The sequence below is a fragment of the Channa argus genome, chromosome 1, assembly GCF_033026475.1.
Source record: "Channa argus isolate prfri chromosome 1, Channa argus male v1.0, whole genome shotgun sequence".
Classification (NCBI taxonomy): Eukaryota; Metazoa; Chordata; class Actinopteri; order Anabantiformes; family Channidae; genus Channa; species Channa argus.
The window spans coordinates 2847218-2860824 of NC_090197.1; the positions used below are offsets into that span (position 1 = coordinate 2847218).

General features: G+C 41.8%; 1 long non-coding RNA gene and 1 pseudogene across 1 annotated transcript; one reads left to right on the forward strand and one right to left on the reverse strand.

Annotated features, from left to right (window-relative positions):
- Window positions 1–1572: 1572 nt before the first annotated feature.
- Window positions 1573–3634, reverse strand: LOC137100185 (uncharacterized). The gene is made up of 2 exons (XR_010910854.1): window positions 3158–3634; window positions 1573–3014 (listed from the first exon to the last, which is right to left on the reverse strand). It is a non-coding gene; the product is annotated as an uncharacterized lncRNA (long non-coding RNA).
- Window positions 3635–5797: 2163 nt separating this feature from the next.
- Window positions 5798–13333, forward strand: LOC137102255 (protein NLRC3-like; annotated as a pseudogene).
- The last annotated feature ends 274 nt before the right edge of the window (window positions 13334–13607 follow it).

The following is a 13607-nucleotide window of genomic DNA, read 5'->3' on the forward strand; positions in this document are numbered from 1 at the left end:
ATGAACTGAGCAAACCAAAACCTTGGACAGGGATCTGAAGCCTAAAATAAATCTGAATGGATAGACCAGGTAAACGCCAAACAAATTACACTGATGAGAAACATAAACCACTAAAATAGAATGAAAACATGGATATGACAAAAATCTTATAAACAGGAGCACAGGAACTAATATAGGAACTCAAGGGAGGCAGACATGAACAAACTGAACACAAGCAATGGCAAATAGAAAAACACAGAAGCATAACTAATACCTGAAATAACCAAGGCCAAACAAGTGGAAATTAACAAGAGGCTAAATCAAATCACTGAATGAAACAGAAGGCAAACCTCAAACACAAAACCCGGGAGCAACAGGCAGAGAAAATGTCCAAGCAACAAGAGTCTATGAAACATACATCCAGATGTGGGGTTGGTGAGAGTAATAACGACAACAAGGAAGACAGTAACCACGATGGCAGAGACCACATTAACAACAACAAGGATCTGGCAGGGGAGTGAAGGGAAGACTGAACTTAAATAGAGGGTGGAACAGGTGCAAACAATGAGGGACAACGAGGGCAAAGCTGGGGAAAAGAACCAAGGCCACCAAGGAAGTAGGGAGAAGGGCCACAAAATAAAAGTCCACAGACAGGAAGTGCAGAGAGATCCTGACAGTTGTACAGCACTGGTGATGCAACGCTCATTCAATCAACCTTGAGCTGCTGTTATGTATGAAAAGTGCTCTACAAATCAAATACATTGTCCTTGAATGTGAACTTTTTATAAATTGACCATGTTAGATGACAAACTTTAACCAGACATTAATCAGAAAAAAACTACTTTACCCAACACATGTGCCATCAAACACTGATGTGGGGAGATGGTTGGAAAATACAAACCTGTCACTGCTCAGAGAAAGACGAGGACTCAAACAGTTCAACTTTATTTTCCATGTCGACCCACCAGGACAGTCCAGACTCTCTGAACAAAGAACTTAAATAACCTCTTAGTGTGAACAATAACCTTAAACAGGATCAAGTCACTTTGCTTATGGTAATAACATACTAACATGAGCCTGGTAACAAAGACTGTTTTTCAAAAAGAGGGATGTTCCACTCGAAGCAGACAACTTTCAAAGCAGAAGCATCTTGTCATGTTGTCTTTAAGCTTCGCTTCACCACACAAAAATCAGGTGACTGCCCCAAATGAAGCTTCTTTAAGTCTCACTCATATCAGAATGTGTCCATGCTGTAGTTGAACATCACATCTACGTCACATTCTTTACTGAACCGAAAAAAACAATGGCAGCAATAAAACTTCAACTGTTTCATCATTTCTTTCACCCATTCACATGTAAAACCAATGATTTGACCAGCAGACTTTGTCATTTTAGTTGTGTCAAACATTTTCAAATGCTGAACCATTTTTAACACACTTGCTTCAGTGCTTCAAAAAGCTTCATTTCCACCCTGTAAGTTTTCTTACAGGCACTGACAGCTTGTGACTCCATGCACTGTAATGCTTTTCCATGAAGCAACACTCAAAGTCCAAGAAACGCCTTTAAAACATAAAACCTGGAATGTGATCTCACCTGGAGATGCAAGATGAAGTGTCAACAGCAGAAAAAACAGCTCCATGGCTGCAGTCTGACTAGTTTTAAACATGGAAAAAAGAAAGAAATAGCAGCAAAGCATCAGCTGGAGCTCGTCACAAGTTGATTTTTAGTCCCAGGGTCTGTTTCATTAGTTAGTGTGAACAGTAACAATCTAAACATTAGGCCTCAGCCAGTACAACAACTGTCTGTGACCTCTGTCATTCAGCCTGTTAATAGTGAGTTTCATCAACACTGAGCCCAAAAACTGCCCAGTTATCAGAGTTACCATCACGATTCAGCCACTAGAGGGAGTCCAAACCAAGAGACTGCTTCATGAATCTGTGTCTGAAATCTTCTTATTTCAGTGAGAGAAGTGAGCTGGTGGTTGGAAGGTCCCTGCTTCAGTCACCAGCCCCAGCAGGATGGGTGGGTAAGTGAAAAAGACCCCTCATCCTCCCCCATCAGCAACACTGTGGTGTCCTCGAGCAAGACCCTTAATCCCAACTGCTCCAGTCCAGAACAGAGTGTAGATCATGAATGTTTCAGAAACACTAAGCCCAGTAATCTGTTTCTATCTCCCACCTTCCAACCCCCAACAGAAGAGGGAGAAAACACAAAGATTACAACAATCATCAATCATTTAAATAAATTAACAAACAGTCCAGTGGATAAAAAATATAATATATGTCCTGAGAATTTATGTAAAGTCATAGTAATTAAAATAACTGATAAAAATTAACTAATAATTTAAAGTCCTGTTTCCATCTGTTGCACTGAGAATAAAAAGACAAAGATCAATATTCTGATCTGTTTCATATCAACAGCAGAAAAATCACGTGAACTAATCTTTCTTCTTCTGTCAGAAACAAAGCTGAGCTGTGAACTTCTTCATGCTCCTCTCACCTTAAACCCACCTGACACCTCACACACCGAGGTCCAATCAGATCCACTCAGGTGTTAAACATGCTGACACACAGACCAGACACCTGCAGCAGTAAAATTAGACTCAGCCTCTGTCCTCAAGAGTGGACCTGTGAAAACTTCCACCACATGTTGACTGTTTCATTTGCAAAGCTACAGAATCCCCGTCGTGTTTTTAGGTGGTCAGGTGGGATTGACGAGAGTGGAGATGAGGTGTCTCCTCTGACAGGGGTGTTTGTAGAAGCAGGACAGCTGGCTGAAGACCCGGTCACAGGTGAAGCACCAGTACGGCCTCTGGCCAGTAGTCTCCACTGTCCTCAGTGTAAGAACGATCAGCGAGGAGTTGACCACTTCAGCTGGATCAAACTCTGGTTCTGATCCTCCACAGTCCTCACCCTCAGCTTCTGTTTTAATCTGAGCAGCCGAAGCACCAGATTCTGGATCAGTCTGGTCCAGCTGGACCCCCAGGATCGGGTCTTCATGGCAGTTCTTTATCTATTAAGAAGACTGCAGAGGTCCTGAAGACAGGCAGAGGACAAAAAGCAAACTGGAAGTTACGAGTGAAAATGTCCCTCACAATGTGCCTGTGTATAAACCATCAACAACGTAAAGATATTTCATTTACTGCAACAAATGACAAAGAAAAGCAGCAAATCCTCACATCTGATGCTATGGGACACAAAGCGACCTGCTGCCCGGTTCCACTTGTCCTCCATGGACCTCAGGCTGTCCAGCTGTCGCTGCTCCCGGTACCGGGCCACAGTTTTCCCGAACACCCCCAGGATGTCCTCCACCGCCGCCGTCAGTCGCTCGTTAACTTACACCCGCAGTGTCTCCATCTCTGACAGCGGGCTGCTCCGAGGGTCCACACCGCCGAAACCCTCCACCGCTCCGGGAGTGAAGCACAGGAACATGTTGGTTTGACTTTAGTTTATCTGCTTTCACATTAGTTTTATCCCCGAAAACACCAAATAAAAGACAAGATAAACGGGGAATAAAGTTGAAATGAAACTCATTCAAAGTGACATGTTGTGTTTAACAGAGAAACTGACTGATGGAGCAGGAGAAGGAAACTAAGCAGCGGAGCTCCGACACATAAAGATGTCGGAGGAAAACAACAGCTCCTCGAAGGTTCCGGGAGAACAGCGTTTACTGCTTTATAGTTATGGATGAAATACTCAGATCGTGTATTTATACAAAGGTAAAACTATCACAGTGTTTTGGTCAGTGTCAACGTGTTATGTCGGACAAAAAGACTTTATAGTTCACTAAATATTTAATATCCTATATACTAAGTAGGAAGTAGTAAATATTCAGTTATTTGCTCCGGACAAGCTTCCTGGTTACTTCCTGTTTCCTGTAGTTAGTTTTTACTTTCTCTTTGTCCGTGTTGTGGCTCAAATCTTTTCTCCGTGTGAATCTTTGGTAAGTGACAATTTCAGTGTGTAAAAGATTCTCAGCTGCAGTTTGATGAACTGTAAAAAGCACAAGTTGAAGGTTTGTCTGTGTGAAAAGCTGCTGTTTGTGTTGAGCAGAGATCAGATAACAAGTGGTGCTGACAGTTTAATCTCCACCAGATTGGTTTTGTATTACGTACAAATGTTTCTGTTCAAGCACAAGTGTTGTCTTTACCCCACGATCTGTGTTTAAAGTAAAGTTATTTAAAAAGATTTTCGCCAGCAGATGGTTCACAGGGAAATGACAGATTTTTCTCATTTCCCCTTTTCTTTGTGTTGTTTCCTCGAACCAACTTCATACTCATTTGAGTCAACTCATTACATACAGGTGACTTTTGAATAAAATCATGTAACATGGACTTATAAGATGTTACATCATTCTTTCCCACAATAGCTTATTTATTGTTTGACTGACAAAGTCCAAACCACTTTTATTGACACATAATTCTCCTCCTACTATATAATCTCAACCCTTAGATTTTGAATAAAACACAAATAAGCTATTATAGCCTATAGACTCTGGGTGGTTTGGAAGTGCTTCTAGATGACTGGACCAGTACAGCTAGTGTGATCGGGGAGACAGGTAGGAGGGTACTCGGTGTGTCATCGACTAGTTTGTTTAACAAGATGTTGGAGAGTGAGAGGATGCTGAGGACTGGAGGAGAAGTGTACTGGTGCCCATTTTGAAGAACAAGGGAGATGAGCAGAGCTGTGGCAACTACAGAGGAATAAAGCTGATGAAACAAACAATGAAGTTGTGGGAAAGAGTAGTGGAAGCTCGGCTAAGGGCAGAGGTGAACATTTGTGAGCAGCAATATGGTTTCATGCCTAGAAAGAGAACAACAGATGCAGAAAAAAGTCTTTCAGCTCAATGACTTTAGCCAAGTCACTGGAGTCACACATATTCTTCCTGGGTGGTTCATGTTTGTGATGGCTTTCATCTTATCCCAGATGTTCTTGGAATTCCCAGTAGAAACTGATCGTTCCATGACGTCTTTTTGTAGCTATGATCACACTGTCACTGGGTGGAACATAAACAGCACATAAAATAATGCATCCACATTCTCTCTGTAGGTAACATGGTCTTAAACTCAGGCTCAGCAATTCAGTGTCCGGGCTGCACAGTGTCTCTCTTACCGTATGTTGTCAGCACCACCTGTCATTCAGATAGATCCACACTCCACCTCCTCTAACTTTGCCTGAGTCATCTGTCCGGTCCAAACGAATCAGGGAGAAGCCTTCTACCTCACAGATCTGGAAAAGACTGATTAGGTCACATTTCCATGAAAAACATGGATCAAGAATCACAGTATTCATAGGGTTCAGAGTTCATCCACCTTCCCCTTCAGGAAGTGTATGTGGATAATCAAAGTAGAAGGCATCAGTGGTTTATTTCCTCTTCTGAGATGATGTCTGATTCCTCCTCTCTTTCCCCTCCACCAATCTCTCTGACTCCTCTAACCTGATCACAATAATTAGCACAAATAACAGGAAAATAGTCCACAAACCTTGATGAATAACAACAAGGTCTAATTTGCAGTGAAGGATGTTCAATAAAACTTTACATGTTTCATTTCTCTCTGATCTTCTCTGTGTTTCCAGCTAAAGCTCCAAAGTCTCTATGACTGGATGTGAATTCAGCAGCTGAGCAGCTTCAAGGGAACATTGTCAGTGTTGTTGCTGTAAAGACTGAGCTCAGCTCCCAGCAGGTGTGGACTCTGCTATGAATCAGTGTGAGGACAGAGAGGAGGGAGTCCCTCCCTCTAAAACCAACGTTGAACGTTCCTCATCCACTGTCTTCTTACTGACTTTCTATCTGCTTCTAAAATTTCAGCTGTGTCTCAATGAAGAGGGAACATTCTCTGCTTGGCCTAATTGACTTTAAAGGTGGACACACTGCTGATCAAAGGTAAGAAATGAAAACTAAGCTTTATTTTCTGATTTGTCTGATAAGAGGAATCATTTCTTAGTCCAGAGCTTCACAGTCTGAGTAAGACTGAACTTCTTGCTTTGGGAGCTGCTGATCTCTGTCACTATCAACTCCACAGTTGATGGTGGTAACCAGAGTTTGGACATAACCCTGACAGTATAATGTACATGTTTGCTTCAGTGAACTGAAGATTTACAGTTCATCCAGTGTCTTTTTCATGTTACATATCTGCAGTTTGTGAAGGTTGAAGAAATTATTAGAATTATTATTATCACCGTTTAGAATCTAAAATTGTCCGTAGGTGTAAATGTGAGTGCAGATGGTTTGACTGTCTGTGTATGTCTCACTGTGTGGCCCTGAGATAGACTGGAGACCTGACCAGGGTCTACCTCCCCTCTCCCCCGATGACAGCTGGGAAAGGCTCCAGCCCACCTGCAACCCAAATAAAAAACATAACAAACCAGCAAAACTTAAAATAAGATGATTAGAATTCATCTGGTTTCACTGCTACTTTTCATTTGTCTCTTGTTTGTTTGGATCAGGATGAAGAAGCAGAGACCAGACTCTGCTGAACCCAGCTGGGTCTCTATGAAGAGTGATAAGTCCAATGATCGTGGGATTAACTTTAAAGATGAACAAGATGTTCATGGAAGGTAAGAAATGTTTTAGTTATTGTCAGACTCAAGACTCTAAGATTAGAAGACTTCTCTTGGTCCCGAGCTTCATAGTTTTTGTTACATTTTGTTAAATAAAGCAGCACATGAAACAGCACATGCTGCTTTTGCCAACCTGAGTCCAAGTCAAAGTCAATACAAGAACACAGGAAATCTTCAGACTCACAGATGAATCACATGTTGTCTTCTACCAGTTTCAATGAAATGTTCACTTCTCATTCTGTTCCAGCTGCTGGAGGACATAATTGTCACTTTTGTGAAGAACCAGCTGAAGGAGATCCAGAGGGTCCTGAGACCAGATTACCCAGAATGGCCAGAGAGTCAGAGGGAGGATGAGGAGGATGAAGAGCAGAGGAGGAGCAGCAGAGAGTCATTTGTGAAGATCACAGTGAACTTCCTGAGGAGAATGAAGCAGGAGGAGCTGGCTGACTGTCTGCAGAGCAGTAAGAGGATTTGAACAGATTTAACATGATGGAAAGAGGAAATGGAAACAGCAGGAGAGAGGTTTCCATTTCCAAACTCTGCTGTAAATATGCTGCACACATCTGTATCAGATCAGAGGCTGTTTGTCCTCCACTGATGATAAAACTGATGGAGGAAGAAAAACTCTACAGACACTTAAATGTTTAGATTCTCTGATTTTCTGAAGGATCCACTCACTGATTTCATTTCTTCTTTGTTCATTCAGGAATTGATGCTGCACTGTGTCGACGTAAACTCAAGTCTAACCTGAAGAAGAAGTTCCAGTGTGTGTTTGAGGGGATCTCTAAAGCAGGAAACCCAACCCTTCTGAATCAGATCTACACAGAGCTCTACATCACAGAGGGAGGGACTGGAGAGGTCAATGATGAACATGAGGTCAGACACATTGAAACAGCATCCAGGAAACCAGACAGACCAGAAACAACCATCAGACAAGAAGACATCTTTAAAGCCTCACCTGGAAGAGATGAACCAATCAGAAGAGTGATGACAAAGGGAGTGGCTGGCATTGGGAAAACAGTCTTAACACAGAAGTTCACTCTGGACTGGGCTGAAGACAAAGCCAACCAGGACATACAGTTCACATTTCCATTGACTTTCAGAGAGCTGAATGTGCTGAAAGAGAAAAAGTTCAGTTTGGTGGAACTTGTTCATCACTTCTTTCCTGAAACCTGAAAGAAGCAGGAATCTGCAGGTTTGAACGGTTCCAGGTTGTGTTCATCTTTGATGGTCTGGATGAGTGTCGACTTCCTCTGGACTTCCACAACAATGAGATCCTGACTGATGTTACAGAGTCCACCTCAGTGGATGTGCTGCTGACAAACCTCATCAGGGGGAACCTGCTTCCCTCTGCTCGCCTCTGGATAACCACACGACCTGCAGCAGCCAATCAGATCCCTCCTGAGTGTGTTGACATGGTGACAGAGGTCAGAGGGTTCACTGACCCACAGAAGGAGGAGTATTTCAGGAAGAGATTCAGAGATGAGGAGCAGGCCACCAGAATCATCTCCCACATCAAGACATCACGAAGCCTCCACATCATGTGCCACATCCCAGTCTTCTGCTGGATCACCGCTACAGTTCTGGAGGATGTGTTGAAAAGCAGAGAGGGAGGAGAGCTGCCCAAGACCCTGACTGAGATGTACATCCACTTCCTGGTGGTTCAGTCCAAGCTGAAGAACATCAAGTATGATGGAGGAGCTGAGACAGATCCACACTGTAGTCCAGAGAGCAGGAAGATGACTGAGTCTCTGGGAAAACTGGCTTTTGAGCAGCTGCAGAAAGGAAACCTGATCTTCTATGAATCAGACCTGACAGAGTGTGGCATCGATATCAGAGCAGCCTCAGTGTACTCAGGAGTGTTCACACAGATCTTTAAAGAGGAGAGAGGACTGTACCAGGACAAGGTGTTCTGCTTCGTCCATCTGAGTGTTCAGGAGTTTCTGGCTGCTCTTCATGTCCATCTGACATTCATCAACTCTGGAGTCAATCTGCTGTCAGAACAACAATCAACATCTCAGTCGTCTAAACTGTTTAGACCTGATCTAAAACTCTACCAGACTGCTGTGGACGAGGCCAAATGGACACCTGGACTTGTTCCTCCGCTTCCTCCTTGGTATTTCACTGCAGACCAATCAGAATCTCCTACGAGGCCTGCTGACCCAGACAGGAAGTGGATCACAGACCAATCAGGAAACAGTCCAGTACATCAAGAAGAAGATCAGTGAAAATCTGTCTGCAGAGAAAAGCATCAACCTGTTCCACTGTCTGAATGAACTGAATGATGGTTCTCTAGTGGAGGAGATCCAACAGTCCCTGAGATCAGGAAGTCTCTCCACAGATAAACTGTCTCCTGCTCAGTGGTCAGCTCTGGTCTTCATCTTACTGTCATCAGAAAAAGATCTGGAGGTGTTGGACCTGAAGAAATACTCTGCTTCAGAGGAGGCTCTTCTGAGGCTGCTGCCAGTGGTCAAAGCCTCCAACAAAGCTCTGTATGTGCACATAGACTATTTTGGATTAAGTGGATTGTTGTTGACATGACAGAAAACTAATGTTTGTAACTGGTTTCTTTGGTTTTACTGGATTATTTTTAGACTGAGTGGCTGTAACCTCTCAGAGAGAAGCTGTGAAGCTCTGTCCTCAGTTCTCAGCTCCCAGTCTTCTACTCTGAGAGAACTGGACCTGAGTAACAATGACCTGCAGGATTCAGGAGTGAAGCTGTTGTCTGCTGGACTGAAGCAACATCACTGCAGACTGGAAACTCTCAGGTCAGGATTCAGATTTTTGTAAACTGTCATTTGATAAGCTATCGTGATGAAGAGGTTTGCTGACTCAGCAGATTGTCAACTGGGTAATGTTTTGTTCTAACCACAGAAACTTGACGAGTTCATAAAAACCAGATTGAGTAAAGTTGCTCAACTATATTCAGTTGGACTCCAACATGTTTGGTCTGAAGAGAAAAATCCCCACAACCAATAAAATATCAATAATTGAAGTGGACACAGATGAACTAATGGAGAGCGTTTACTTCGGACTAACTACAAGGCTCCAATGTCATTGTATTATTGCCAGAAATGAAAGGAACAAATGATGGACATTAGTTACTATAACACACATGAGATTCTGCAGATCATAAGCAGGAAAATATGTTTTCACTTGTGTAGCAAACTCCTCTGACCTCTCCAGTATCCTTGCAAAGGCAAAGAGCAGGTCCACAACCTGACTTGGTTCCATGACCCACCTTAATTCTAGTTTCTACGGTTGGCTGTTTAGTTGGTAAAAAAGGTGGAGCATGAATTTGAATGATGCCATTTTATAGCCTAGATTTAGTTTATGGTTATGTCTCCAGCAAATTAATAAAGTCAATGTCTGTGTGTGTTTGTGTGTGTGTGTGTGTGTGTGTGTGTGTGTGTGTGTGTGTGTGTGTGTGTGTGTGTAGTCTGTCAGGTTGTCTGATCACAGAGGAAGGCTGTGCTTCTCTGGCCTCAGCTCTGACCTCCAACCCCTCCCATCTGAGAGAGCTGGACCTGAGCTACAATCATCCAGGAGACTCAGGAGTGAAGCTGCTATCTGCTGGACTGGAGGATCCTCACTGGAGACTGGACACTCTCAGGTATGGACAGATGGACAGACAACAGCAGCTCTCACACTGTTTCTCTGTGTCTCTGACTAACTGAGGAACTCTGGTTCATGTTTAATGGTGGAGATGAGTGAAGGTGGATGAAGCTGATTCTGACTTTGTCTCTTCCTCCAGGGTGGACCATGGTGGACCCCACAAAGTAAAAAGAACATGTGAGTGTGTTTTAAGTTTGATTCCTGAGAACACAGCTGCACATGTTCCACTAGATTTGAAGCTTTTCTTGACTGAAGAACAAAGATGAATTTCTCCAGAGTTTCATTCAGGATTTAGCTTCTGTTTTTTGTCAGTGTGGCTGGAAAGATGTTAGAATTCAATCAATCAATTTCAAATCCACAGACACAACAAAGTGAACACAGTGATCCAACAAAACTAAGAAATACATTTTATTAACAGTGGAGCCAACAGAAAGTGAACTTTGTTTCTTCTGGGTCGTTTGACTGTCACTGTCTTTATACAAGAGTTTTGTTACCTTCAGGTGCTGCTTGGTAACTAGTACTTCACAGGTTTGACCAATAGAAGTTGTGTTCAAGGACCCCTCACTTTCTTCTCAGTGTGTTTAATAAATCAGAGCTAAGGTGGCTTGTAGCAGAGTATGTGGACAGAATCCACATTAGCCACATTCAGACCAAGTTGATTCAGTCAAAGACTGAAGAGGTGAGTTTTTAGCTGCAGTTCATTTGGTCTATAAAGGAAGGAGGTTTAACTTCAGGCTCTGTGAGGAGGACACATGAATGTTTGGGTCGTCTGTGTCAGAGCACTGGCGCTGACCTGTCATGAAGAGCATTAGAAATATGTGATTTGTAGGTGATATATCAGTGTTTTACTAATTGAGGTTTTGTACTTTGACTGAATGTTAGAGCCGATGTTTTGTGAAAGTAACACAAAAGTTACTTAGGATGTAATATTGTAAGTTAATGAACAGTTGGAACTAACGTGTAATATGACTTTTGAGCAGTAAGTGTCTGTGACTCAGTGCTTATTGTTGCCCTGGAACAGTACAAGAATACAGGTGAGCCCTCAAATGAAAGTGGTCTATTCAAAAGTGCCTAAAGTTCATCAGAACAGGTTTGTGTTTAGGCTGAGGTGAAGGAATTCATCCAGCTATTCACTACCTTCATCCCAATGTTTCCCCTGCTGCCTCTTCACCAGCACCTGCATAGGCCTGAAGCTACAGATAGTAATGGAGCCAGTGGTTAACGGGAGCTTCCTCCTTATAGTAACAGTTGTTGTGGTTGCTGGAAATGATTGAAGTTGGAAATACACCTTTACTGCTTGGGACACATTCATTTCAGGGACATTTACATTTGGTCACATATCTGTGATGTCACTTTATTAGGTACCTGTACAATCCAACACGGCAGCTCTGCCAGAAGTTCCAAACATATATATAACATATACCAGTGTGTAGATGTTGAAACTTTTTCAAATATTCAGTATAGACATGTATTGATAAATCAATACTATTGACAACACTAATACAGACACCAGGAAAAAGTTTGCAACAGCTTTAAAACACATTCAACATTCACAGTTGAAGATGAAATGGAAGCTTGAATAATTTACTTTCAGTCATTGTCAGTAAACTTGCTGATAAATCAACAGATGATAAACTGCAGCTGTTTGTGTCTTGATTTCTCCATCAGATGCCTGTGAACTGGAACTGGACCCAAACACAGTAAACAGAAACCTACAACTGTCTGACAACAACAGGAAGGTGACACATGTGAAGGAGGATCAGTCATATCCTGATCATCCAGACAGATTTGAGAACTGGTCTCAGCTGCTGTGTAGAAATATTGTGACTGGTCGCTGTTACTGGGAGGTCGAGTGGAGAGAAAGAGTTTATATATCAGTGAGTTACAGAAGAATCAGAAGGAAAGGAGACAGTTATGACTGTGTGTTTGGAAGGAACGATCAGTCCTGGAGTCTGATCTGCTGTGATCGTGGTTTTTACTATATCATCCACAATAACAAACAAACATCCATCTCCTCGTCCTCTGTCTCTCACAGAGTAGCAGTGTATGTGGACTGTCCTGCTGGCTCTCTGTCCTTCTACAGTGTCTCCTCTGACAAACTGATCCCCCTCCACACCTTCAACACCACATTCACTGAACCTCTGTATCCTGGGTTTGGGTTCTGGTTCTGTCCTGGTTCCTTGTCTCTGTGCAGTGTGTTAGTGTGAGAGTGTCTCCTGTGGACAGAAACTCTGCTGACTGAAGATCAGCTGCTGAAATCAAAGTTCCCTCTGTTCATCATCACACTCTGCAGCATTGATACTTGGACTTAAGAGAAACATTTGGATGGTTCTTTCATTACTGCTAATCTTTTAGGTTGGTGTCAGGTTTGTGTTGATGATGAAGAAAATGTGTTCACTCTTGCACCAAGTCATCCACACTGTCCACCCTGAGTGTTTGTGTTTTCCTAATTAGAACATGAAAAATGTCATTGTTTTAAGGCCTTAGAATATTTGCATGTATCACATTTCCACAGAACTTCAGCACTAACAGCAAAGAAAGAGAAAAAGAATGAAAGTTGCTCAGTAAATAAAGAAATGATGTGTTCTGTCAGAAAAAGGAAAACAAGGAAAAAAGGTGAAATAAGGGAAAATAGATACATGTATAGTAGTGAGAAGTACCATCCTCAATAAATAAAGAAATGAATCAATAAATAGATACATTTAAATATAGAAATACATAGATAAGTCATCTTCCGCATATGAAAGTATAATGTCTGGTTTTGGTTCCATTTGAATAAAATGTGTGTATGACTGACTCAATACAGACGAAAACATAAATAACCAGATATAAAATGACTCCTTTAGTGTCTAGTGTGCATAAGACACTGTGCATACTACTGTATAGGGTAGTTGGTCAGAACGAATGTGACATACAAACTACCTGGCTGAAGGGATTCATCTGAAGTTAGTGTATGTGTGATAAGATCCAACCATACGATGAGATGGGAAGATCATTATGAGAGAGTAAATTGTGTGTGATTGATAAGCCCATAGAAAGTTGAAGCACAAACCACAGTGAGTCTAGAAAACATGGGGAACAAAACAGGGACATTAGAAAAATGATCTGATCCTCTTACAGGCCCTGCTGAAATAATGGCAGATAAATGGGGATAAAGTGTGATTAAGGACAATAATAATAATAATAATAATAATAATAATAGGTTTATTTATAAAGCACTTATCAAACAAAGTACAAAGTGCTGTACATTAAAAGGAAAATAAAGATTAATAAATAAAATCAGGTTAAATCTAAAATCAAAGAAAAGAACAAAGTAAAATACATCAAGTTATAAAGACAGAATATACTATTTATACTAAAACAAGAATCTCCCATCTCAGAAAAGACAAATCTGTAAAAATGTGTTTTCAGACGAGACTTAAAAGATAACACTGAGTCAGAGAGACTGATTTC